The sequence below is a fragment of the Gallus gallus genome, chromosome 13 (assembly GCF_016699485.2).
Source record: "Gallus gallus isolate bGalGal1 chromosome 13, bGalGal1.mat.broiler.GRCg7b, whole genome shotgun sequence".
NCBI lineage: Eukaryota > Metazoa > Chordata > Aves > Galliformes > Phasianidae > Gallus > Gallus gallus.
The window spans coordinates 3533124-3557797 of NC_052544.1; the positions used below are offsets into that span (position 1 = coordinate 3533124).

At 37.9% G+C, this 24674-nt stretch overlaps 1 long non-coding RNA gene across 1 annotated transcript; it reads left to right on the forward strand.

Moving 5' to 3' along the window:
* Positions 1-352: 352 nt before the first annotated feature.
* On the forward strand, positions 353-24434 carry LOC121106727. Its single transcript, XR_005839581.2, has 2 exons — positions 353-400; positions 6014-24434. It is a non-coding gene; the product is annotated as an uncharacterized LOC121106727 (long non-coding RNA).
* Positions 24435-24674: the final 240 nt, after the last annotated feature.

Here is a 24674-nt window from a genome sequence, read left to right on the forward strand (position 1 = left end):
CTATTTGACTTGTGTAAAGACAAAGACAGGTAATCCAAAAGGAGTAGTCACAATAGAGACGAATGACCTTCTTTTACAAGAATGTAGATACCAGTGGGCAAAAAAACCATTTCAGCTTCAGCATCATGCAAAGGGCTATTTTGCAAAGAAACACTGTGTGTTAGTTGTTGAAACTTTTTTGCGCATTCCCCGAAACAAATGACACTATTCTGAATATTTTCCTTTCTGGGCAGTAAATAAAGTCTTTTATGTTGACAATGCTAATATTATATTTTAAAATATATTTGCATTTGTGTTTTTTGTCATTTTTTATTGCATTGTATAAATCCCAGCGCAGAGATCCACCAAGCTCATTGTGAGAAAGCCCTGTTTCTTGGGATAGCATCATGCAATGATACAGGTGACCATACGACATTTCATTATGGTTTACTGGATGAATCTTTGGGAAAGTTATTTCAACAAGAACTGTGGATATGTGTTTGGAGTAAAAGTCAGGAAGGTTAATTTTAAGTGATTTCTGAAAACTGGATTATTTTGCACAGATAATTTTCAAGTGCGAATATTCCTGGTGCAAAATACTCTTTGGATATTGCAGTCTAATTTGTGCTTTAAATCTGCTGGGTGAGGAGAAAGATGGGAAGGGAGTAGCAGAAAATAATTTTGTTACTACTTGTTATTCTGGGATTTAGCAATACATCTGTAGCACTGGAGAGTTAAAATAAGAAATGGTTAGGAAATGTTTATTTTTAAGGAACGTGATGCACATTTTGTGCTCTAGCTTATAAATGCTTCCTAATGCATAAAGACACGTATGTGATTACATTGTTTTTACTTACTTCTACATTTCAGTGATGTGTAAGAAATTTCCTTTAATCTTAAGCCATGAATCTATAAATGAGAAGTTAGTTATGATCAGTGCCTGCTGCCATTATTTGATTTGTCGATTTCTTCTCATTTAAGAATACCTTAAAATATTGTTTCATTATTAGTCTCATTCTTCTCTGAATGAAAGAATCAATTTCTATATAATTTTTAAATACTTTTTTCTTGCTTTTCCTACTTTGTGAAGTCTATTTGTAACACCAAACGGCCAAATCTATTATTTGCAAGGGTAGCATCGTAAGTTTTCTTATAGTTAGATTAATGGTTGTGCTATTGACCGTAAGTTCTAGCACAGTTGGTGTTGGTGGAGGCAGTATGAAAAGTAAACCACAACCTTTCTTAGAATAGAACTGTTCTCATTTTCTTTTCAACTAGGCAAGGAAGGTGGCAGCACCTCTGTAAACGTACAAGAGTGTTTTTCAGACTTAGCCCAATTAGTAAGAAACAATTATAGGTCTTCTCGGCACTGTGGGAAAATTCAGTGCTGCTTTCTCAAAATGAGGCCTTGCATATCCATTGATCTTTCAAATGGAATCACAGAAAACTGCTGCTGTTTTATCTCCACTCTTGGATTTGCAATTTAGCTTTCCTTCTCTCACTTTTTCATTATATGCAGTGTTGTTTATATCCATGCTAATCAACTCTTATTTGGAATAATGTGATTGAGTGCAACTGAAAACATGAATTACACACAAATCTAGCATGAGAAAAATGCATTAAGTATGATTGGATTTATAATGCAAATACTGTGATTTTTCTGACCACAACGTTTAGTTAAATAATGGAAATGGAAAACTGTAAGGACAGAAAAATTCAAGATAGCATTTACAGCTGTAAGCAAGAGATTAATAGAGTGAGCACCTTGCACACAATGTAGAGATGAATCTCTCGTGCCATTGGAGGTAACACATAACTCCTCTGTAATCAATTCAGCTCATTTTTGGCTAAAGGGTTTTCTAGAGGAAAGGTCTGGGAATGTGTGATGTCTATTTTCCTTTTAATAAATCAGTGCACATATATTTGTTTTGCTATGAAGACTTCCAAGTTCTGATACAAAACTAGCAATACCGAACTGATGCTTGCACTGACATAGAGCTGCCTCAGGTTTGGAGCACAGAGAACAAAGGTGATTTTATCTTGCTTTCTCAGCAAAGTAAAAGTAGTGCTTACTTCCTCAGAGGGTTTTCAAATATAAGTTTCAGACAGTAGTAGCATTTAAGCTGCGTGCTACTATCAAAAGCATAGGCAGCACTTTGCTTCATACCAAATATTAGTCCTTTTTCGTACTGTAACTCAAATAACATTAGCCAATGTGACTGCTGTTCTATCTGTCTGATTATGTCAGTTACCAGACGAATCTTTGTTAAAGACAATGTCATAACAGTACAATCTGGCTTGATGGTCCACCGAAAATTAGCCTGAAAATCTAAGGAATGGTCTAATACTTTAGAACTTTTACAAGAATACAACTACCAATTCAAGTTACTTCCTTCTGTAAAAGCAGGCAAGTGCTCTGGCCTGGTTTTTGTTTTTATTTCTCCATGTTCTTTTCATTCCTTCCTTGTTAATTAGGTGGCTTCTTTACACAGTTTTTTCTAGTTTTCACAAGCTTCCAAAATTTCAGGAAGCATTCTCTGAGAAGATGACGCACAGTACACAGCAAAACCCAAACAAGCTTCTATCCTATTTCACAGAGCCCTACAATCTACTACAGTTTTAGTTCCAAAATTTAAGAAGATACATCCTGTAGCATAACAAGGGAATCTTTCCAAATAGAAATGCTCAATTTTGCTCAATTCAAAATATACATATTGTGGTTTGAAAAGGCTGAAAGGTATGAATTTTATACTTATCAATATTATAATAATATTCCCTTAATAGTAGAATAATTTTAAATGTCCTTACCATTAGCACACTGGTGTTTTCCATTATTTGCATTTGCTTGCAACCTTTCTTTGTCCTTTCAGCAGAGAATGTTAGTGCTTATTTACACAAAATAAAGACAGCATCACTTTTAAAGTCCAATATTTTGGGCAAGCAGTAACGTACCAGTTTGCTATCCAGTCTTAGCAGGAAATGGTCCTAGTGCTGATCACAAGGAGATGAATTGTGGTATCAGCTCATTTTGAGAAGTTTAGCAAACATGTTATCTGTACCAACAGTTCTGATGTAATGTTTATAAGTTCAAACTGTCCTGTTTGGCCATTGCTGCTGATATGCTTGTTACCAAAACAGCCTAAAAGACTGTTCTCCGCCATGCCCTTCAGGTCACATACAGATGATGTTTCATGATGATCTAATATTTGATAGGTATGTTTAAGGAGAATCATTTCTCTAGATTTAAAACTTTAAATTAAAAACTTACTTCTAATGAAGCTTGAACAAATTCATACTGCAGAAAGCTCTTAACTGATAAGCTGATGCTTTAAATGGGTTCTAGTTTGTCGAAATAATGAATATGCCAACTTGCGTGGTGAATTATCGACATGACTGACTTAAAATTATAATTAAATAGCCATCTATACTTATTAGTTAAGGAAAACTACATTTTCACATTTACACACCTGAGCCAAGCCTGACTCATAAACACAGAGAGAAAACTGTATGGAGAGGCCATTATAAGGAAAGAGAAAAATAGTATGCAATCCTCACAATATATTTCTTAACATGAAAATACATCAAGTTTCTTATTCTTTTACCACTTCAAGCATTTCTGCTTAAAACAGTGTCTTTAAAGAGCATAAATGGTTACTATGATATCACACGCGCTTGCCCTCTGATTTCCCATCTAGTGAACTGACCTTGACACCGCCAGCACTAGAACAGATCTGCAAGTCACAGTGAGTCCTATAGCACCTCCATGCCAATGAAAGGTTCTTTGCTTACATGTCACCATCAAGAACCTTGTAGGAAATGCAGCTGATGTAATGGAAAATGAATCCAGCTCCCTAATTTTTATCTGAGTTGGATCAGTGTGACTAATGTTAGAAGCAATATTTCTGTAATCCTTATTCTGCGTCTAAAGTAATAAGCTATGAATACACACAGCATGAAGACCGAAGTGATAAGAAAGTACAATCTGTAGTCATTTTCAGAGCAAAGCTACAGTTCCAGTTTCCCAGTTTCATATATTCACATGCATACATATATAGACATATAGAAATCCATACAACTACCAACTCAGTGTGGTAGGAATAAATAGGAAGCCATATGGAAAGATCATGCAAGATCTTCCCAGCTACATTTCTAATTACCTCCCTGAGACAGAAACTTCTTTCAAAGACAATCTGTTTTGAATTGTGCAGATGATTTTTCGATCTTGCTATCTTTTGCTTATGGTTAAGGAATGAAGTGAAAGTCCTCAGGAACTTCCTTCTTTAATAGGAATATTCCCGTGACAGATTACGGGGGAACTTACAACACTTTCTATTTGCTGTATATGTCATCTTTCCTCTCAGTTACCTGAAGAGCAGGAGTACCTGACCTACATATAAAGCAACAGAACTAAACTCTGGATATCTGAAAGAGCTGGAATTGTGCCACTTAAGAAGAAAAAATATATGAAGTAGCAGAATGAAACAAAATCAAACAAAGTGACCCACTGCCCAGACATTCAATTTGAGATGATAAACTGTGTATCTCAGTACTGTTATTAATTGCACTTCTAAAGATTACTCATGTATTTACAATGTAAAATACATTATATTGGCTGCTAAAAAGCCTGCAATATCTATAAACACTTCTGCTATCAGTAAGACCTCCAAAACCTGAGACAAGCCCAGATAAACATGATTAAATCTGCTCAGGTTGCATTATATATTCATTTCAGCTGCACACATCTTCATGCAGGTGTACTTTAACAGGAACTTGTCCTGAAAATTAGAATTTTGCTCTCATGGAACCTCAGTATAAGATTTCATCAAAAATGTATTTGGCTCAAATTTCTTGTTTACATTCTTCCAATTCATAGGCAGAAACAATTCATTACGAGAAAATAATACAATAATGCTTGACAGTCAATTTGTTTTATATTCTGATGCAATTCTCTACTTTGGACACCAAAAAGCCAAGATAGAAAAGAGGTCTTATTTATAATTTAGAACAGAGGGAATATGCAAGTCTTTGAAGAAAATGCACTTTGGCCAGCATCTTTAATAACAAACCTTTGCCTCCCAAAGGTTTGGGAGGTACTTGCTCAGTACTAGTTGAGGTGAAAGCATACTCTTACTGAATGACCATGTGTACTCTCTGAACCACCAGCATGTGTCCTTCCTGAATCATCAAAGTCATTTCCTCCTTCCTCAGTCTTCCAGACCTACCTTGTTTTGCCTGAAATCCACGTCTGAGTTCAAGGTCATATGGCTTCAGGCAACATGAATTTGAGCTAGCTTTTGAACTGCATGTTAGGTATAATTTTACTTTAAAAAGAAAAGTAGTATATAAAACAGCATAGTGTGTAGATGCAGAGTTCACAGCTGCTGCTTTTGTTTACCGATGCATATTTCTACAACATACGAAGGCTTGAGCATTCCTGATAATACTTAAGGCTGCAGCACATTAGTCCAGGAAAATAAGAGATAGATAGAGGACAGCAGAATATAATGGATGAAATATGCACAAATATACAGATAATTTAGATCTCTTACTTAAATACTTGTGTGTGTTTAGCTTTCACAAGTCAGACATTTCACCAGGATAACAGCAGAAATTAATCTCAGTGCTGCTCTGCACTCACAGGTATGGACATCCATCAGCAAACCCTCTGGGTTTGTTTGTTTGTGTGGCATTTTGCTTTTTGCATTTTACTTATTATTAACATCAGGAATTTAGTTCCCAGTTTCAGGGTGGCCTTCTGAGTATGAGAGTACACTTTTATGTTCACTATGTGTCCCATCTTCTCCTCTGACAAAGTTGTATCAAGAAAAAGGGACAAACAGCTTTAATGCCCCCTTAGTTTCCTTTTGTTTTTATCTACAATAAACATGCCCTATAAAAGGAACATAAGGCAGCAAAATGACAAAAGAGAATGGGAGGCAGTGGAATTCTTCTCCCTATTCAATATTTCTTTGGCTGCAGTTGTGCATTGATACCCCAGGGCATGAGGATATATGACAGTATTTTCTGTTTGCAGGTCCCTATGAAGTTATGCACAATGCAATTGAAGAGGCATGTTATGTCAGGCAAGAAAGAAGCTGAAGAGCTATACTGCCTTGAGGAAGAAAGCGTATCTACTGTGAATTACAGACAGGAAAGAGGATATTCTCAGTTAAGTTCTCTCCACATGAAAAAGTTTCATTTGTCAGAAATGACAGTGTCAGTAAATAGGATTCAATTTCACATTTGTTGTGTCAACAGTCCTGCTTCTCAAATCATTTCTAAGTACATTATTCCACTCTTGAAGAAAAAGCTTTTTCTTTCTTCTTTTTCTGCTTTTTTTTTTCATAGTTGCTAGTCATGGTTACAATGCATTTCCTGATCTGAAAATATGTATTTAATAATAATGTTTGGCCTTCAACCACACAAGTTGTGAAAAAGAAAGTTCTCTTTCATAGTCAACTACAGGCACTGTTGTTTAGTTTTTATTCCAATTCTTCTTATTTGTAGAGGTATTTACTCATTAAAATGTGCCAATTATAATAGAGACAATGGAAGAAAACCTGAATGTATATAGGGAAGCAAAGTTCTCGAGGCCTTGAAATTTTGCATACTAAAAAGCATTTATATCTACCTTTGGAAAAAAAAGTCAACGGACTACTGGTTATTTTCAGGTATTTTAGAAGATACCAAATAAGAGCATTGATTTTCCTGTGTCAAATAGTCAGAGTTTCAGATGATATCAAGAATTACTACTACTCCTATGCTTAGTAATACAAGTCTATGTAATAGGGGTGGTTTTGAGGAGCAGTAGTATTAGCCATTCCATGGGTACTTGGTCAGTGAGGTACAACTATTAATGTTTAGTCATGTTAGTTTGACATGAGATGGAGTGCATGACCTTCTTTATGAGCAGCTGGAATGGAAATTTATAATGCAATACTCATTTTGGCATGTTATTACAACCATCAGTAATTCTCCCCCTCATGGCCAACAAATTGTTGTCTGCCAACCACGGCAGCCAGTCTGAAATAAGTCACCAAATGAGCGTCAATCATATTAACACAACTGAGGCTTGAAATCAACCTTTAGGGACAGGCAGCAAATATTCTAAAACTAGATGAACAAAAGGAAACCTTTGCCTCCAGTTAAGGGAGTAGGAGCTCTGCCAAACTTTCTGCCACTAGAAATCACTCCCAGCGTATTTCTGCTTCTAGCTGCTATTATTCATCTTCTCCAGGAACCCCTTGGAATGGCACAGGCACTGTGGAGCAGGAGGTAAGACAGATGGCTAAAACATCTTCTCCTGTCACGTCAAATCCAAGCCTTACAGCAGTGCAGGAACACATGGGACCTTTTTGTTCCTTCTGTTTATCTCTGATGGACACTCTGTACTATAAATCAATTCCCAGAGCAAGAAATGAAAAATGAGCAATTAGGCAGCCTACTTCAGCGCTCTGCATTCCCGCCATTGTCCATCTAGTCTCATGTTAAGCAATTAATATAAGAGAAACTATTACACAAAACATCTGTAGTAACCCTGCTTTTTTTTTTTTTAATTTTTTGTTTTGTTTGTTTTTTAAAAAAAGCTATCAAAGGTGATTTCTGGCACACGGTGTCTTCCTTCTCCATGCTTAAACTTTGCACTTGCATGGCGGCGCTATTCTAACGGCTTGAATTCCTCATTCAGTCAATCTAGACACATTTAGTTCACTTAAGCAACCATTTCTAATCAGACGGCATACATAAGTGGAAGAAACCTTCAGGGAGCAAAATAGCTGCAGCAGACAACACAGCAGTCACTATAAGCTGTATCACTATCAACTTGCAAGATCAAACTCTTGCAGGACTGCTGGCCAATACCAAAGTACAAGAAGCATGATTCCTCCCATTGCTGCCAATTATTCCTGTGTTCAAATCCAAACAAGGAATGTAACCAAAAACCATTATCAGACTCTACTCCCAATCTCTGCACTTTTGCACATGATCCTTGGAATATTTTGAGTTAAGATGGAGAAATTAAGGCACAGACTTTGACAAGGGAATGTGCCCAGCTCCTTTTGGACATCTAAAACACAGAGATTGCTTTGAAATGGTCATGCCTAATCTGCTTATTTTCATAGAAACCAGATATTATTAAAATAACTTTTTCACCGCAACAATAAAACCCCCCAGGCTCAGAACATACATTAGACAGCCTCAAGAGGGCAGCGCAGTATTTCATGAATCATTTTATACAAAGGTAAGCATGCTTTAACAAACAGCAGGCTGTCATGGCAGAGTATGGTAGAATCATACAGTGCCATGACAGCCTGAAGACCATAAGGTCTTCCCTGAGCCTCCTCTCCTCCTGACTGAACAGTCCCAGTTCCCTCAACTGCTCCCCAGAAGACTTGCGCTCGACACTTCACCAGCTTTGTTGCCCTTGCCTGATCATGCTCCAGGGCCTCTGTGTCTTTCTTGTACTGAAGAGCCCAAAATTACACAGCGCTCGAGGTGCGGCCTCACCAGAGCTCAGTACACAGGGACGATCATCTCCCCAGTTCTGCTGGCTGCACCATTTCTGATACAAACCGGGATGCCATTGGCTTTTTGGCCACCTGGGCACACTGCTGGCTCATGTTCAACTAACTGTCAAACTAACACCTCCAATCTTTTTCCTCTGTGCAGCTTTTCCAGCCACTCTGCCTCAAGCCTCTAGAAATTCATAGGGGTTTTGAAATCAAAGTGCAAGTCTCAGCACTTGGTCTCTTTAAAGCTCACACAGTTGGCCTCAGCCCATTGATCCAAACTGCCGAGATCCCTCTGGATTAGGGCCTTCCTACCCCCCCAGCAGGTTGACACTTCCTCCCAACTTGATGTCATCTGCAAACTTACTTAGGGTATACTCAATCCCCCGTGCACCCTCAGAGCATAGAATTAAGATCACTGTAAACAGTATCATAAATAAATAAGAAAAAAATGAGAGAAGCTGATGGCAGTAACATTAGCTCCCGTTTTGTTCTTGTTCATGTAGCACCTCATGACACTTAGTAGCAGATGATGCAGGGTTACCAATGTAAGTCCCATATGCTGTAGCAGCCACATTGCTTATCCTTACTTAATCAACATCTGTGAGCAACTAGTTCAAAACTTTCATAGTTTCTAGGGGCTGCAATACTGAAATTCTTGGCTGCAATTGGCAATAATTCTGCTCATGTTTTCAAATGGTACAAAGAAACTTAGGTTTATAGCAACGCTAACTGCAAACTGACCTCATGACTCTTTGAGTACAATTGCCCTGTATGGCACTGCATCATATCACCCTTTCATAGAAATATTACACTCCATCCTGAGATAAGATCATTTTCCCCTACCACTACTTCATTCGGAAGACTGTTTCAGAAATTCTCTAAAGAACCTTATGTAAAATTCTATTGCAGAGTTATTCTTAGCCAATTTATGTTTTGGTTCCTGTGCCAACATGATCTGCTAGCTTCAGCACTGCCTCTCTTTTGCTTAATTAAATGTGCTTTTGTCTTTAATGCTATAGCCAAGCACTCCCAGTCCTTGATCATCTCAGCAGGACTTCTCTCTGCCTGTTCCCCTTTTAAATTCCTTCCTTGAGCATGGATGATAGATAAAATTATATTCCAGATGAACAGCCCACAGTAGCCTTAAAATTTCTTGAGATCTATAGGAAAGTCCTCGTGACAACACATATGCATTTCATAGCACGGGTGGGTTAGGGATGGCAACACTGACATGTACTCTGGAGACCTGCATGAACAATAAACTGAGCTGTTAGCTGCAGGTACAGCCTCATATTCTGTTACTGCTGTATAAAAATGTTTAAGTCAAAAAAGCCCCTGTCTCAGGTACCCCATGTTTGAATGGTTATAATACTCATCTATGCAACTATATAACTAATATCACAGCTATAAATTGATATAGAAATCTAACAGAAACCATATATCTTAATATATTTTCCAGCTCACTGAAGTAGTACATCTGCCACAATCACAGTGAGGCATCAAGGTTAGTTAAGAGCTTTGACTAAGCAAATTTAATTGAACAGAGATTACTGACAATATATTTATTACCTGCTGCCAGGCAGATATACTGTGTTTTACCTTATTACAATTGTAAATAGCAAACATAAAACATTAGAAAAATATGTATTAAAAAGCCAAAGAAACAACAACCAAAAAGAACAAGTATAACAAACCTGGATCATCTTTATTTCAAGCAACATAACTCCTACTCTGACCTTGCTATGGATTCTACATATTAAAAACACTGGGCTTTATTAGAAGCCACTGCAAAATTATTTTCACTTCCATGTCATCAGGTAACATCAAGCCACATTAAATGATGAGACAGTAATGCTTACATTCCAGCTAACACTGTGTATAAAATGCTAATTTTAATTATCATACCAAACTGGGGTAAAAGTCAGAAAGTTCCTAAGAAATTCACTCTTCATAGAATTCGTAGAAATCGTAGCTTTCAAAATGTTTGTATCTGAATTCCAGAAAATTGTTTCAGCAAGTAATGAATTTTAATGCTGATACTGTTGTTACTGTGTTTTCTCAACTTCTTTACATAGTACTGATATTTAAGAATCACAGAATGGTTTGGGATAGAAGGGACCTCCTCATCTAGTTCAGCCCCCTGCTGCAGAAGGGTCCCCTAGAGCAGGCTGCCAAGGACCACACTCCAAACAACTTCTGAATAGCTACAGGGATGGAGATTCCGTCACTTCTTTTTTATTTTTCCATTGGATTTTCTAAAATAAAATCTCTCTCACTCCAAAAGAACTCCTTCTTGAACTGTTCTTGTTAATTAAAGAGAAGCTTATCTAAGAACATTTTTATGATCTCTGCTTCTCACCATCCTCCTCACAATTGCAGTACATCACACAATCCAAACTGTTTTCTAACACCAATGTTATTCTCAAACCAAAGGATATTTTGTTTGCACTGGCTGACTTCTGACAACACTGAACACTGGACGTTTTATCATCTAAAAAGCCGAATTCCTACTCTGATAACAAAAGTAACATCTGCTTTAAAAACAACAACAAAAAGCAAAATTAAGAACACCCCAGATAATTTGACTAAAATGTATACTCTAATCCAGTGCTTCCTAATCCAAGTGGGCTCTGCAATTGCAGAATTCCTATGAATTTAAAAATAGGAAATCTAGATGCTGGGATCTCTGGTTCTTTCTGGCAATGTTTTGTGCTGCTGCTTGCTCTAATGTACGGCCTGTACAGAAGCAACCTACTGCCCTCTTGACATTTAGTACACCATCTTCTCTCAGAATTCCAACTCAGAGCTTTGGCTGTAAAGAAAGCTTCTACTAACTTTTTTTTTTTCCTAGCAGATCTCTGTTTCATCTACCCAGGTACCTAGCAATAGTCAATTACATAAAGAAAGGAGACAAGATAGGATCTCTTTTGCATGTATGCAATTATATTATGGTAGTAAGAAAGCATAGGAGTGAGATACTCAGTAGTGGATGCTGTGATTATATAAGCCACCCGCACAGCACCAGCTTAGTCCCGCTGTTCTTTCACTCCCCAACCTCTCTTTGGTGAGATTCAGGGTATGTTTTATGTTTGACAAAGCAGGGACAGAGAGTGTGTCAAGAGGCAAGTTTGGGCTCCCTGAATCTCAGTCCCCAATACCCAACCCTAGAAAACATTAAGGAAGATAGAAATCTGCTTTGACACTTGCCAGATGTCAAAGCTTAGAACTATACCACCTGAAAAGAAATAGCAGAAAGACACAGCTCTAGTTATATTTTTCTCCATCCCCAGTGAACATGCTATGCCAAGATTAGTGTTTTCTGGGGACTGGATATACACTGAGCCTTCTCAGCTGGAAAGCCATAAGTATTTTCTGGTCGGCTTGTACTGTTTCAAAGCCACCCTGGAAGCAGAGCATAGCCAGATAGGCCCTTGTGTTCATGTTTCATTCCAAGTGCCTGGAATATACATCCCTCCCCTCAACCCCAAGCTTATGTAACTGGATGGCTCACTTTGTTAGCAGCATTGCATTATTTATTATCTTGAGAAAATCAGCATCACTAGGTCTAAAATTCACTGGAAAAGAATTAAGTGAGCCAACAAGTAAAGCTTTTCACACTTACATAGATATTATGCTCCTTTCCTAATATATCTAAATATGCTGTGATCCAAATGTTCAGCAAAATCTGGTGCCTGTTAGCTTCTGTTAAAATCTTCATGGAACAATTAACTAATAAACAAAAGGCTTATATATAATGAACAACATATTTGGCTGGAGAGTGAAAAAGATTATAAACAGCTTTTGTACCCTGTCCTCTAAAGTCTGAAAACAGACTGTCAGCCCCAAACACTCCAGTTACGAGAACACATTGGAAAGGAGATGGAGAAAGGTAGGCTCAAAACAAATCAAGATCATAAGGCAAAATACAGAGTTACAAAAATGATGTTGGAGTCTTGTTTCCTAACATGTGTTAAGATTTCTATCATTGCTGATGTTAATAATTGACATGAAATACAGAGAGAGTTAGATAACAGCAGGAACGCTCAGGCCAGGAACCCATTTCATTTTCTAGTGGTGTGAGGCACAGGGTAAGGGGGAAATACACAGTGTCATGACAGAGATGCTCTTGCTTCACCGTGTTACTCTCAAGGTATTTTGTATTGTCTAGAAAGAGGATTCTGGTTGTGGCAGGGAACAGGAAAAAGAACAAGATGTGAATTTAGTGTTTGTGGAAGTGAGAATTAATAGCAAAACCTTGAGCTGGGTATAAGCTCTGCAGGTATTGTGCAAGCCTCTTCACACAGCACTGCCATCTCACCCCAATTTATGACCTGGAACATAGAAAATTTTACTGCTTTTAGCTGGGACTGCAAGTTGTACCAAAGCATACAATGATTTCATAAATCCAAGGGAAAGAGGTGAAAGCTCCAAGTTTCTTTAGGTCTTTTGCCTAGCTCAGGTGCAGCCTGGAGAAAATGTGATGGCACACTGAAGCATCTGAGCCTGCAGATCACAGTGCCAACATTTGAATGCAGGGGTTAAATACAGTGATTCAGTATTCCCTAACTCAGAGTGCATGAGCAAGCCAGGATTTGTAGCACAAGCAAATACAGGTAAACGAGTAGGAATGGCTTCAGAATGGCTGCAGTTTACACTTTCAGGTAGGTAGACTATATCTTGATTTTTTACCACCATACCTGACAGGAATAACATTTTTATCTTTCACAGAGTTCCAGAAAATCTCAGCCAGCATGGGCTGCTGAGATCAGTGGGCTCATTGTCCAGCTAGCTGGCCCCAAGAATTCACCAGGGAGAGGGAGTTCAGACTTTCACTTCTCTTCACACTGTAAGAGTCCCTGCATTCTGGTTCATACCACCAAAAGCCAGCTTTAACCAGAGGTGAATCTACTACATGATATAACAAACGGCTATTGCTCTTATTTGCCCTGTATGTTCTTATCTCACAGTTCACAATTAATCACCACCCTGGAAATCAAACACTGAAGTATTTGTACATTCTCTTTTAAAATACATTTCAATTTCCTTTTAGTTGAACTGCCCTGTCCTTCGCCACACCTGCTCAATGCACCATTCTGCATAGCACACTCTGTACATACCTGGAGAGACTGATGAGTCACACCAGACAGGGAACTTAATCACCATAGAAAGAATATGAGATCAAAAAGTGTGATGCAATTGGAGTATAGAGGGATGTCTGTTCATTAGGAATAATCACATTTGCAAGTTGATGATACTTACAGCACCTCACGACTAAGGACTAGGTTCTGCTCTCAGTAACTTTAGTTTGTGATGGCTGAAATCTAGCTTACTCTTCTACTTGGAGACACTTCCCTCTTTGCAGAGATAATAATTGAGAGAGGCTGATTTTATGGGAACAGCAGTACAGATGAATTGGTCTCCTATCTAACATTTATAGGGAAGGTTGCCTTGGTATCAGCATAGATCACAGGTACAGTTGGTTTCTCTGAATTGCCATTAAGCTCAGAGTACTCATCAGGTTTTAGAACAAACACATTAGATTCCCAAGCCATCACTGTCCCTCATCATACAACCTCTAAAGGATTGCTCTGCTATCTTTCTCAGTTTGTGATGTGATATCATTTGTTTGCAGGTACTGAAATGGTTTTGCCACTCTGTAATGTATTCCACTATGAATTAATAAGTTATATTTTACAAACATGCAGATGGCTCTGGAGATTGTTATGTTTCTATGTGTCTACAGTCATATTACTGTGGCAAATGCTCTCTGTATATTTGTTTAAAAGAAAACAATTTCCATACAGAGAAGCCTAAAACTATCTAGTAGTGCTGAAAGCAAGACTCTAGGTGTTACAGACCTTGAAATTGATTCAGTGGAATTCTTGTCACAAATGCAAAGTCAGGTCCAGCCCATTATCTCCTTGGGTGATTGCTACCAAACTTTCAAGAATATAGTTTTAGCAATACCAGTGCTGAGAAAGATCAGCTTCTTACAGTGTTATGAACTGACCTTAGCCAGAAATTGTTGAGCACAACTTGTATGGGGATGGTGTACCCACAGTGTTTCTCTGCAGTCTGGACCCTGTGACATCCGGATGGAGAAAGTGCAATCTTTCTCTACAAAGAGACACTATTGTACACAACTTTCTCCTCTCTCCTAAAGGTAGAACTAACCAATAATATTGAGAACTGAAAAAGACAACATGTGGAAGAGAGAGACACCACGATCAAATAAACCCTGTTTTCATAGGAAATGAGGCTACTGTAGTGGTAGGAAATACCACATATCCTCAGAACTAATACAGATACTGAGCTCTGGGACTGCTGAACTTAGATTATGAAGGAAGGAAAATGAACTAATACTTTATTCAAAGTTTTACTGGCAGCTCATCTGTTCTGATGATTTAACTGTTGTTTACACTGAAACCAACATGCAAGAAGATTATAGCCTGTGACTTCCAAGGGAGCATGCTGTGGAATTTTTGCATTCTGCACAGTGTTGTGGGTTAGCAACCACTCCTGTGTGCTAACACAGATCGCTTCAATCCCTTGTGTTTATCCTGTAAACAAGAAAGTGCTCCACACTGTTGTCCTAAAGAAAATAGCTGAAATCTGAAGCAGCTTGGTCCTGTTTAAGCTGTCCCCAGACACCCTGCCTACAACGCGGGTTTGTTTTTCATTTATTTGTTAATGAAAACTGGCAGCAGATGCCACACTTTTATTGAACATATTAATCATTGAAAGAAAACAATATTTCTGCTGCTCTGGCAACTCCTGCACTATGGGTAAATAGGGCCTACTGCCTTCCTGTTAACCCTGTACGTAATGTAGAATCCCCTAAAGCTTGGGGGTGTTATGCTATAGTATACTTCTGCTGTAAGAAACGATGCTTAAATGTGGATTCAAGTAAGATCTGTAACCATCAAATTGGCTTCTGATTCAAAATTCAACTTGCAGTAATAAGAAATATATGACAAGTGCTTGAATGCCTGTGAGAAATAAGAATGCAGCCTTTATCCAGCTGCTAGTTTTCACAGAATAGTAATAAGAAAAAGAACAGTTTAACACTACCAATTCTTGTCATTCACAGTGCTAAAATAAACAGTATGTGCTCAATGCCTGTAAGGCACTAGGGAATGGCTGCTGCATATGCCACATATTTCATTCATAAATTTATGGCTACTAGCACATTTATTTACTCATATTATTAAAGGATAACATAACTGGAGGTGTAGGTGCACAAGCTACCATAGATAGAATCAGCCCCTAAGCAAGCCTCTTCTCCTCCTCACTTCTCATTCATTGGTTAAATTACTAAAGGTTCTCTTGGGGTAACTTTTCTCTTGAGAGCAAGCTACCCTGCATACTTTGTTTTGATAAAGAACAGCTTAGGTAGTTTTGTACCTAAGAGCTCCAAACATTTAGCTTCATTACACTTCTGCTGATTTGTGCCATGCAGCAGTTACAGCACCCTCCCTACCTGTGTCAACCCAGCCAGAAGATAGGATGGCACCATTTAGATGGGCTAAGAAATCTTAAACTACTGCTAACAAGTACAACCTATTCTTTTCAGCAAAGTTGCACTAATGCAGATGATAATCATACCCTCTGTGTTCTCTTATTCCCACATTCAAAGCTTCTGAGGAAGCAAGGCAAACCAGAGAAGTGCAGTTCACATAGCTATGGAGGTACCAATCAAAGACCAAATGAATCTTAGAGTACAAACCTGAAAAATATTGTACTCATCAAAAAACCTGATACTCGTATGTAGTTTCTATATTTCCTACAGTGGAAAAAAAATCCCTGAAGTTGATCAATTAAACTCAGTGGAAACATCAAGAAAAAACTGTAATCTTCCCGGTGCCTCGGTTACAATGTACACTTGGTTACACAGAAGCACACACACCACTGATGACCAAGTCATCTGTGCTTCAAAATTATAGGAAATTATTCTGAGTATATCGAAGGAGATGACAAGATGTCCCTGGGGGTGGTCCGTACATTCTTGTCTACAAAGAACAAATTACCATGGAAAACATTTTAATACAGAATATTTTACCATAATTAATTAAGCATTACTTTTCTCCTATAAGACTAGCTGCTAAATTCTTTTGTCAAGTCAGCCCTAGGAAGAATCGTTTAAATGCATGTCTTCATTTGTCTCTATAATCAATTCAGTGCCAGTTATAAATATGCCAAGTAAATTAGTTTTACTTTGCTCTATGTGAGACCAGGTCTCAGCTGTATCCAGTGTTTTCCACATATCCTCCTTCTTTGTCCAGATGTGAATACAGTAGCAGAGAATACCCTGGGATAAAAAATAGTGGCAGGAGGCACTGCAACGGAACAGTTTTATGGGCACTCACACAGTTCTCCTGGTACTTACAGCGAGGACATATTTCAGTTTCTCATTTTGGACATCCTGGCAATAGATTTCCTCTCATATGGGAAATTCAGAACTTGTTAATTTTAACTGGTAATTCAGTTCAAATCTCTCCAGCAGATACTGCATTTTCCATCCTGAAACAGGTGTTTTCTAGTGAGAACTGGGCTCACTCTGGCTTGGACGGGCGTTAATACAAACTTGTGTACAGTCTCAACATTCATAATTCTTCATGTTATATCTTCTAGCTTTCCTCCATCCTGCAGGTTCACCCTAAGGGTGTAAGTTTATTGTCAACAGTATTTATTAAATTAAAGACAGTGACAGCTGCAGTTCCTACAATAATAGTAATTAAGGTTTTTTTCTTTCTACATGAGTTTGATTATAGCAGAATGAATACAAATGCTAGAATAGCAGTTCTCTTCCTTATTAGTTCTTATGATCTACATCATATGAAAATAGTTATGAGTTATTTGAGAGCAATTCCTTAACAATTCTTAAACCAATTTTCTGGCATTTGCTAGTGAAACCAACTGTTCACACGAGATCACAAAAATTCTACTATTTTTCTCCCAGTTTGTTACCTGAAATGCTTTAAAGTACTTACGGAAAAGGGCCAATGAATGAGATTTCAGACTAACAAAAGTTGTTCAAAACCCCAATGCAATCACGACACTGTGCCTGCTGTAGCTTTATTTGCTTGTCTAAAGAGGGCAGATCTATTGTTGGTACGAGTTAATATTACTACTGTACCTCAAGCAGCAAAACTTAGAAATATTTGAGTATTCTTCTCACTTCAAGAGTTTGGATGCAAAATTTGACATGCCTTATAGGACACTGGTCGCTGGAAGGTTGCTTACCCAGTGTGTCTTAAGCAAGGAATTGCAACTCATGGCATTTATCTATCTCTATATTTATATCCTGTTTTTCAATACTCAAAGTCCTGGCCTCAGTATTTAGCTGATTCTCATAATGTTAGCTCTACTACTGCTACAGCTCCTAGGGTGATCTGAGTTCTAAATTTTTGTTTTTGTCTTTCAGATATCTGGAAAGACTATGAAATTCAGAATTGAGATGAAAACTATGTGATAAATAGAAAAAAATAACAGAGGAGCTCACCTCCAAGCACTACACTTTTGAATAGCATTTTCTGAAGTAATAACTTGTTTTTCTCACCTAAAAAGACCTAATTGTAGAGAAAGAAAAAACCAAACAAGAGTGAAATAAGGAGCTTACCACCCTCCGAGTAAAGAATTTCTTCCTTACATCTAATCTAACTCTACACTCCCCTAGTTTGTAGCTTTAGGGATGTCCATGACCTGTGAACACAGAGAACACACTTTCCATACATGGTACATTTAAGTCCATTATAGTCAACAGAATTTATCCTTAGTATAAACAGCCCGTGTTTGAGCTAAAAGAACAGGGCTATTAATTTTTGTTCATGTTAGACAAGAATTGGGAGAAAATTTAAGCTTGGTTTCACCAGCTAACTGCATGTAAGTACATTTATTCATTTATAAAATGAACTGATAACAAAATTACTAAACAGAAAGCAAACCTAATTATTTTACATTTGCCCTTGGAAATCACATCAGTCCTCTAACATATTCCGAAAAGGGGAAGTAAGAAGAGAGGTCAGTGAAGAGAAAGAGTGAAGTCAGAATATTCATAACTTCTTCAAATGAGCTTAGAATATGTTTTCTTTTCCAGAAAACAAATAATGGCTAATTGTTTTTAAGCTCTTCTTTTATTGTGTCTTTATGCACTGTGTATTTAGTTACTGCAGTTTGCTTAAAAATTACATCCTAGCTGAAATGCTCTGTCTACTCTTATGGTAGATTTATTTCATTGTTCTTCCTTTCTTTTTTAGCTTTTACTTTGATGCAGACAGATGCAGCTGAAAAACTCTACCCTATGAGGAAATCATTAAGTCCCTGGGCAACCTGATCTATCTGTGGTGTCCCTGTATGTTGGAGGGGAGTTGGACTAGATGGTCCTCAGAGGTCCCTTCCAACTCTAAGGATTCCATGATTTGTAGTCAAGATACAAAGTAGATTGATCAGTAGATATGTGGGAACTCATGCTCCTAAGAGCTGCATCTGCAGAACTGTTAGGTTATCACCATCCCCAGCCACTGGCAAGTTGTTCAAGTAGGATAATCCAACAGACTTTTGCATGTCAAACTAAAAAAAATCAAGCCAACAACAAAATGATGGAATAAAAATAGGAGTGAGGAATTGCCAGGATGAAAGTTTGTTAGCTAACCAGCACAAGCATTTGCTTTCCTGCAGACCTCATCCATAGAAGCGGAAAGGGAACATCCTGTTCTGCAGTATTTCATAATGTATGGCTGGGACAAAATGCACATCGGCACAGCAGGCTGATAGTCCAGAGGAAGAAATCTGTGCTTTTGTAATGGTGTGCTTTGATGCTGTTAGCAGCAGCAATGACCAATAAACTTCTGAATGACGTTAAAGACAAACAGTGCTTCAAACCTTTTACACTACAAACCCAAGAAAACAGAGTGAAACATCAATTTGTAATTAGAATATGTATCAGAACAAAAAATTATGCATAGCATGGCACCAGAGGCCTGAATTTCCTGCCATCCACACTTGAAGAAGCAGATAGTCTCATTCTCTCTGAGTATTTCACTAGATTTGGATGGTGACATGCACATCAGAGACTTTCTGTGTACAGATGGATTAAGAACAATGAGTCAGCCTCTCTGCTTTAATAAAGAAGAAACAAACTTATAAAAACACCCCAATGATTTTTAGTAAATCAGACAAGGTTATACAAATAAAATACTATAGCCATGTGATTTCAGTAAAGCCAATTACGCCTAAATAGCCACAATGCAAAGGTGTTAGCTGTTCCTTCCTAGTTACTCATTATCCAATCTTCATTAATCATAAAAAATGTCTTTACATTATTCTGGATTCTATAACCGCAATCTCCCAATCAGCGTTTTGCTCACGTGGCCTCGTTTCACCTGCTATCCTCTCTTTCCTTGCTAAGATATTTTGCAATATCTTGTAGATATTCCAGTTTGAGTGGGAGTTTCAAAGCAGGGTAGTAGGCTAGTGCAGATGGAACCTTTTCCAGGTTAATCTGGATGTTTTTGCTTTCTTCCCCACATTCTATGATAATTTTTTTACATTTTATAATCAGTGAAGATGAGTAGAGAAGCATTTAAATATATTTCAGTTGTTTCAAGGGCTGATAAATCAAACTAAGCAAATGAAAAACCAAACTCCTCACGCAGATTTTCCCCCCATTTCCAGTTCTAAATGAAAGACCTGTATAGATCATTCGTAGTAATAAATGGAAAATATAATATTAAAAACACAAGAATGAAAACTCAGTTTATCCGGTGATGCAATTCCATTCTGTCTGTAGCAGCTAGCACTCAATGCCAGGTGTTATGCAGAGAACATAGATGTGAATGTACACCGATTAAAATAATTAAAAACAAATGCAGGAGTAGAATCCACACAAACTGACAGTCTGAAAGCAAATAACAAATGCATTCATTACACATGCTGTGGATGCCATTTTTTCTTTGTCTATATTCTGTTCACTGCAATTGCTCTGCAGTTGTATATCCCTATGAAAATAATGGTTAATACTTAAGAAAGAGAAACAATAGCTGGTAAAATAACTGCTAATTTCTTAGGCTTCGGGATTAAAGAAAAATATTTCTCCAAAAAAGTTGTATGTCTTACTTATTAGACATTGCAGACATGAACACATTAAATTGAGACAGGTTAAATGATACATCTAGGCCAGGTTATGTTTATTTGCAGAAAGTTCTACAAGCAAAAATCAAATGGGAAGAATAATCAGAGGAGCATCCGTCAGATCTTCCTCCCCCTGCCCCTCCACACTGAAAAAAAAAAGGATGCAAGAAAGCATAATTCTGAAGAGCACTGCTGAATACAATCCAGGTCAGAAACTTCACACACCTGAACTATTCCTTGCAGCCTCCTGGAAAAGTCATTCAAGTCACCATCACCACAACAGCTGGAGAAATAGATGCTTCAAGATGGTTCATCTTGAGATGAAACCATCTTAAAGACAGTGTCTAAACTTTGCCCTGTTACACAGCTGGAAGAACTGACTATTCCCATGTAGGACAATTAATTTATTAAGATTTTCACCAGTTTGAACCTGACTCATCAACATGATCAACTTGCATTGATCACTAACAATTTTAAGTTACATCCAAGTATAGTTCAGGTGGAGGTTGAAATAAAACTGTGAGGCACATAGTTACCGCAACTAAAATGTATTCCTCAAATCCAGTATCTGAAGTACAAAAAGTTTAAAGTGACTTCTCCCCCACACAGACATGTTCCTCTTTGTCAGAAACAGCAATGCCACAAGTCCACCCTCAAACACTGCTTAGACTATCCTGCCTTTTTCCTCTACCACCACAGTGTTCTGCTGGCTGCTCTTAAACTTGCAGATGAATGGGCACAGATAACGCGATACTTATCTCATAGGCAGGAGTTCTAGCAAGCTGCTTTTCAGTGCCCAAAACAAACAGTCCTCTGTGGATTGGTCAGCGGGACACTATGGAGTAGAAAGCTAGTTTGCACCTTCCCTGTGTCCCAGTATACCAAGGTTTAAGCTTCACTGATTACAGTATAGAGGCCTTAATCAAGATTTTTCATGCCTCAGAGAACAGTACAGCTGCTAAACTTTCTTTAATAAGTGTTTTATAGTGGGGAAATTGAACTAGGAATTAGCTGAAAAGAAATGACTCGTTTCTGCCCTAATTAAGCAGCAGTTTATTGTAACTCAAGCACTAATGTTGTTTTGCTCTAACATGAAAAAGATGTTGGTATAAGGGTTTGATCAAAGTCACTGACTCTGTTCCAGTTGATGGCTGCACTGTCTCTTGCAGCTTGCTTCAAATTTAAGAAGCCAAACACACTGTTAGAATTCTGAGAAGACTCCTACATTCCTTATTCCCCATCAAGTAAAGCAGATACAGCCATCTGACTGCGTCAGAGTTACTGACACCAGTCCTTATAAAGTCACCTTGAGATTTCACGGCTATTGTATTTTAAATGAAATTAATCTCCTATTACCTGAAAAGCTCATGTTGGCAATGTCAACAGAATACTCTTTTACAGGAGACACAAGTGTAACACAAGCAATGGAACATGGCCACACTGTGGAATTTCAGTAGAGGAATATAGCAAATTATCCACCTGAGTATGTTTTACTTTGCAGACCAGTTTTATAGAAGTAGGTTATCTTTTATTAAGGTCAAATACATTTCTTAAGGGACACATGCCTTGTCCCACCTCTATATCCTTAAAGGAATGGGCATACGATAAGCATGACTTAGCATTTCAGTAGCACTGTGCTCATACTGGCGGCTGCCCAATTAGCCTGTCTAGTCACATCCATTTCCAAAGCACTACACAGATAATGTTTTTCAAAAAAGTGCTAGTTTTGCTAGTTTTTTATTTTAATTAAAGCTTTCAGATACACACACCTGAACTTTATTGAGAGTGTGCTGTACAGCAGAGTGTACAGCATATCAAATGCTGTACTCAGAATTCAGCAGCAGGTATATTTCTCCCTGACCCAGTACTGCATGGCTCACTGCCATGCATGGTTCTATGGCACTCTGCTTCTGAAAGCTTCATTATTATTATTCTTCATACCATGAATTCCTATGATGTAGAACCTGGGAGTCACATTTATGGAACACGATGCCACTGTATACAACACTGCAGAAAACCAAGAAATTCCAGACCAAAACACCTTGGATTAAAATAAATATTTCTGTAAGGCTAATGTACTCATTTACTGTGGTCAGCCTAACAATTTTCTTAGTGACCGGCTCAAAGCTTCCATTCATACCCCTAAATCTTATGTTACAAAATCAGCCTATGCTGAAAGTATATAAATCTTCCTTTTGCAAACTGTTTATTAACATGATTAGTCCTGTTAGTAGGATCTATTATTAATGAGTATTGTGTTGAAAAGCCAGTTCCCTAACAGACCTTCTACTGGACATGATTGTTTAAAGTCTAGAAATGAGAGCAAAAAGGCTGTTTTTTTATTCAGCATGAAATCATCTTCATTTGTGTTCCTGGAAAAGGAGTAAAATGCTGGAGACTGACCATCTCTGCTGCCAGGCTTCCATAAAGTGCTATCTTTATATGCTGACCTGCAGAAATGTATTACAGAAAAATATTTCTGCTTTCATTGCTGCATTTACTGTAAATTTGCATTCTTCCAGGAAAATTCTGACAGATAAATTTAACATTGCAGATCTGACTTCAAGCAAATCTCTTAGCTATTAGTGGTTCCATGAATCTTTTTCTGAAAGAAGAACGCAGCTGAATTTGATGCCAGGGCTGCAGACACAGAAACAGAGAGCAATGCAAAATCCTGTAAAAACACGGAAAAGATTTCCCTCCCATAACATCCAGAAGGTATCACTTTGCAATCTTTATTAGGCAGTCCCTGCTCCTGAGCTCACCACAGAAGCAGTGCCCAAGACGTTCCTTCCCTACCACGGCTCCTATTTCCATTAGTCATAGTGCCATCACTCACACTGGGTGCCAACAGCACTTCGTCTTCTCTGCAAAGCTTAACTGTGTGTTACCGGATTTACTCAATTCTGACCAATAAGCAGTATCTCAATTATCCTGTATTTTGTTACATACCATAAACATTCCATTAAAAATAGCCCAAATTCTTTGTTATTATTTAGCGATGAAGGCCCAGGTTTCGTTGCCAGGCACAGGCTAAATGGCACAGTCGATAGGACCCTTCAGAACATTTCCCGAAAAAACATGCTATTTACAGACATTAAAAGTTAAACCAAACATTCTTAGCAAACCATTCATTTATTTTCTATTGTCTGTTTTATCCCATTTCCTTATTATCAAGCCTTTGTCTCCTGTGCAAGTCTATCTTGCCATACCAAAGAGGAAGCACTGTTGAGAATGCCCATCTCCACACAGATAAGGAAGCAGATTTACATCCAAGGAACAATTAACACACATGAAAAGTCACCATGTTTTGAATAGGGCAGAATAGCCAGTAACTTTGAAGTGTGAGGTCTGGTAGATTGAAGCTAATGTTTAAAATGGAGAAAGCATCTTGTATCACCATCCTATCCACTCATATACTACTGATAATTGTGCTTAGATTTAGAGAAAATCCTTTTTCACTGGCTTTCAAATAGCCACTGAATAAGTGACATCAGTAGTACAATATGGATTTCATAATAACACACTGACAGTAAAAAAAAGGCTGTCAAGCACATTCCTGAAAGTGCATTGCTATTTTCCTAACTTGACTGCTGCACTGTCTCTTATATTCCTTCCCTTCTAAAAGTCTTAGACCTGAAAGCTCAAAATGCTGCTTATTCGCTGGTTTTCATGTAACGACTATACTGATGAGTCAGAAACATTGTTACTAACATCTCATTTAGTTTCACCTGCTGAAAATGGAAAACAGCCAAAATAAAAAAGCAATTGGAAGAATATTGATGAGCAATAAACTTCTCTTATTTCACTACAAAATTCTTGAAATTCCATCCTTCCGATTGCTCACAAACCCAGATGAGTACACACACACAATGACACACAAGTTCAGCCTCTGTTTACATGCTTGCAGATGAGTTCAGTACTACATGATCTTTATCAGTGTTACTACAAAATGCCTTTACAGACATGTCTATGACACTTCATAGAATCACGGAATCATAGAATCACTCAGGTTGGAAAAGACCTCAAAGATCATCGAGTCCAACCACAACCTAA